Source organism: Poecilia formosa, unplaced genomic scaffold, assembly GCF_000485575.1.
Source record: "Poecilia formosa unplaced genomic scaffold, Poecilia_formosa-5.1.2 Scaffold112, whole genome shotgun sequence".
Classification (NCBI taxonomy): domain Eukaryota; kingdom Metazoa; phylum Chordata; class Actinopteri; order Cyprinodontiformes; family Poeciliidae; genus Poecilia; species Poecilia formosa.
The window spans coordinates 1,531,880-1,536,247 of NW_006800051.1; the positions used below are offsets into that span (position 1 = coordinate 1,531,880).

Consider the following 4,368-nt stretch of genomic DNA (forward strand, 5'->3'; position numbering starts at 1 on the left):
ACAGCAATATAGTTCATCACAATAGTGAACAATAACTGAATCTATATTTTAAAACGGTATCTGCTGCTGAAAGTTGATTACCAACCAAGGCAAATATCCTCAAAATCTGAACCTAAAAATTAACCAAATATGAAAAAACTAAAACCACTGACCAATAAAAACTAAATATTTAACTTATAATAACTAATAAAAATGTGCAAACACACTCTAAAGAACTCACTGAATTAGACAAAAAGTCCCAATGAAATGAAACTAAAGTGCAATGAAAGCCCAGAAGTACCCCTGGTTCTGATGGGTTCTCCGGGTTGGAGCGATTCCCGGCTCGGCCAGCAGGTGGATTCCTTCTCCTTGTTTTCCAGAGGAAACGTTTCCACAGAGGAAAACTGGTTCTGGTTCTGAGTGGCTCTGGGTCGTGGGGATTTTAGTGGTAACCGGATCCCAGCGGGAATCAGTCAGGTTCTGTTCGGACCTGCGGCTCTTTGGAACCGGTTCACAAAGCTTTTCTCTTCAGCTCACAGATTTCCATCTTTTTGTGTTTCTTTTTTTCTGTAACTGAATCTGAGCAGAGAGGAACATCTGAGAGTCCTGACGTCTTCCTGCCAGTCTTTGTCTCCATGATGCCCCTCCTCCCCCCTCTTACCACCTCAGACAGGTGTGTCTCCTCTCAGGTGAGTCATCACAGCAACAACAATATGAGCTGACTGGGTTTGAGTTGACCGGGTCAGAACATCTTTGATCGCCTCAAACTGGCATCTTGAACTGGTGGTTGGACCAGTGGTTGGAAACCACTGGTCAGACCAGATCTCGGTCCGACAGAACTCCTGTGGGACGTGGAGCAGGAGGCTGATAAAACCGCACATTAATAAATGATCAAATATTAATAAATAGCTAACCCTAACCCTGATCAATAAATAATAATTAAGCATGCAATCTTTATCTTTACGGTTCTATTTAGGTTGTAAACTAGAGCCCAGAGGGCCACATAAAAACCTGTAGTGGGCCGGATTTGGCCCGTGGGCCTCCGGTTTGACATGAGTGAACATGGTATTTAGCGGAAGCTAATGCTAATATGCTACATTAACATGGTATTTAGCGGAAGCTAATGTGCTACATTAACATGGTATTTAGCGGAAGCTAATGCTAATGTGCTACATTAACATGGTATTTAGCGGAAGCTAATGCTAATGTGCTACATTAACATGGTATTTGTCCTTCGTGGTTTAGATATGTCCCTGATTTTCATGTCCTCAGCAGCCATGAAGTTCTGCGGAGGTCCGCTCCTGAACCAGTCGTTACATTCAGGTGGGTCAGAACCAGAAAACATCTCAACCCCACAGGTTTGGTTCAGCAGGTGATAAACAGGTGATCAGATGTGATGAGAAACATCTAAAACATGAAGAATGTTGCTCTGTGACATATTGTTTAATCTGGGTTAAAACCAGCTATTGGTGCTCAGTTCAGATTATTAACCAGTTTCTGTCCCTGGAATCCCAGTTGGAGCGGACTGGGACGTTAGAGGCTGGTCCTATGAACGGTTTGGCTCTGACAGGTGGACAGAGCAGGGTTTGCTGCTGGGGTGCAGCGGGGCGGGGTCTGCGGTTCCCTTTGACCGGCTGCAGGATCACACGCCGGGGGTTTCTGCTTGCTTTGATGGCTTCTCTAGCGGCAGGTGTTCATAACAAACCCGGCTGCGTTTGAAGCAAACGGAGGTAAAAACCAGAGCCACAGCCAGCAGGTTGATCTGGAGCTGCTCGTCTGGAAAACCGTCCCAGTTTCTCTGGGAAGCAGCGAGTGGAGGCGGTAATCTGCTGCAGCGAGCGGTTGCCTGATTAAAGGGAAGACGTCTCTTTGAAGAAGTGACCGATGATGATGATGATGATGATGAGCTCCAGCTCCTCCAGTGAGGAGAGGACGAGCTGATTCATGTCGGCTCTCTCATTGAGGAAAGCGGCTCCCTGAGGGCCCAGAGTTTCTGTTTTGGTCTGTGTCGGGTAATTTACTTGTCCTCGTTAATAACGTTCTACTCTGATGGGTTTTTATTGGAAGGCAGCAGCAGAACCAGAATGTTGTGGTAATGAAATGAGCGGCTGCTGCTCAGATGCGGCCAGAAGCGAATGCCTAACAAGTTTACATTCCCTCATCACTGGCAGAAGGTTCCTGTTTATCCTGGACATTTAATGATTTATATGAACCAAACTTTTTCCTGATCATCCAACAAACAGCTGCTAGAAGGTTTAAAGTTTGTATTTATCTAAGATTTACACATAAATGACACAGATTAAATTAGATAAGATCAATTAACAGGTAAAAATGTTTTAGGATATATTATGGCCTACAGTAAGGGTGTCCAAAGTGTAGGCTGGGGGCCATTTTCGGCCCACTGACCGACTGCTTGTGGCCCGCCACAGCAGGAGGGTGATGCAGATGGAGACAAAATTACTACTGACTACATAAAAGTTTCTACGATGGAAAATATTGAGCACAACACAAAGTATTTCAACAAATATCTCTCTTTAATTTCATAGAAACTATTTATTTATCAACTGATTTCTACTTAGAGACAAACTTTAAAGAACCCAAAGCTGCTTTATGTAATTTATTAAAACACATTTTATACGTTTAAGCACTTTTAAAGACAGTAACCCAAATCCTGTTCTTATTGCTTCTTCAACCCTTTAAGACGTAAAGCCAGTCCCGTCTGTGGATGTTCTGATGGAGTTTCAGCCAATAAACAACCTTAAATCTGGATGTAGAGATGGACCTGAACCTGCAGAGCCACATAAAGACGGTTACAAAGTCGGCCTTCTATCACCTGAAGAACATTTCCAGGATTAAAGGACGAATTTCCCACAAGATCTAGAGAAGCTCATCCATCTTTAGTTGCACTGATCACTGCAACAGTGTCTACAAATGTCAACCAGACAGGTAGGCCTGTCGCAATAAACAATAATCAATTAATCGCATGATAAATTAAAACAAGCTCAATTTCCATTTGCATGATTTATAATTTTTCTGAACTGGATGAAAAAAGTCTTTAGTCTGAATTAAATCAGCATCAGAACTGAGGAAGTCCTGCTGAAGGCACAAACGCCTCCCAGCCTCCAGTAAGCATGATGGTAATCTGTAAAATGGTTGCTTAGCTGCAAGAAGCAGAAATGCAGCGAGTGAATGCAGCCAGCGGAAGGTCCTAATCTGAAACTTCGCTTATTCCAGCCGGCTGCCCCAGGAGACCCGTATACATCTCAGCGCTGCGGTAATTTGTCTGGAAGTCGGGAAGCAGAGGAGCAGACGCCAACGGTATGCAGCCGATGCAGACGAGTCCAACACGGAAACTTTTTGAGTCAGTGGAGCAGCCAAAGCCGTCCGGACCTAACAGAACTATCAGTGTCTGGATCGGCTCGTCCTGATCCGAACGTTTACATCACACTGCTCTGCTGCTCAGCTCCAGGTGAGCTGATGTCAGATCTTATCCTGACCAAACAGCTCAGATAAGGAGACTTCAGACGGAGCCGAGGACACACACCTGAACTCCAATCTGTCCATCTTATCTCCTCACTGAGTCCATAAACTGCAGACAGAGACAGACTGGCTCTGTGAACCGTCTGTACATCCAGGATCCCAGTTTCTCATGTAGAAATCAGAATTTAGAAACCACTGCTTTGGCTAAAGTTAGCCGAACATTAGTCTGTTTCTCTGCATCAAAACATTCAAATAAGTATGAATATTCCATAAAATCAGATGTTTTGAGTCAACGTAAATTCACAAAACCTTCAAATAAGGTTGAATATTCTGTAAACTAATTGATGTTTTCAGTAAATTTAGCATTATTTTCACATCAGGATATCATTTAATAAGTTTTAAAACCGTTAAAAGCACTGTTTTTAGCTTAGCATAACAACTGAATCTCTTCCACTTTCTTTCTAACGAGAAGCAATAAAATGAGCTCTGTGTTGCATGCTGCACGGCAGCTCCTGCTGAGAAATGTGCTCAGCTTTTTGGTGCAGTTGACAGTTTCTTGGATAAATGCACAGAAACATTGAAATAAAAACTAAAGAAATATAGATCTGGTTGCAAAAAACAACAGAACAGAAAAATCTGTGGTGAGAAGCTATTTTAGCAACAGAAAGAATGTTGTTTGCCTTGTTGTTATGTGCCGCGGTAAGACGTGACAGACCAAATGCGATTTATGAAACAAGCCCTCTGAGTTTATTTTTGTACTTTATTTTGGAAGAAATATAGCAGAAAACAAACAAAGCCACCCACAGGAAAACCTCTGGCACAGCAACCAAAACACAACTGACATTTTCACGTAATCCCGCTTCATGTTGGAGTTTAAACACACGGAAAACATTAAGATCCCAGAAAACA

General features: G+C 42.9%; 1 long non-coding RNA gene across 1 annotated transcript; it reads left to right on the plus strand.

The window, feature by feature from the left end:
* Window positions 1-1,044: 1,044 nt before the first annotated feature.
* LOC107837085 (uncharacterized) lies at window positions 1,045-3,833 on the plus strand. The gene is made up of 3 exons (XR_001663064.1): window positions 1,045-1,302; window positions 2,681-2,925; window positions 3,214-3,833. It is a non-coding gene; the product is annotated as an uncharacterized LOC107837085 (long non-coding RNA).
* The last annotated feature ends 535 nt before the right edge of the window (window positions 3,834-4,368 follow it).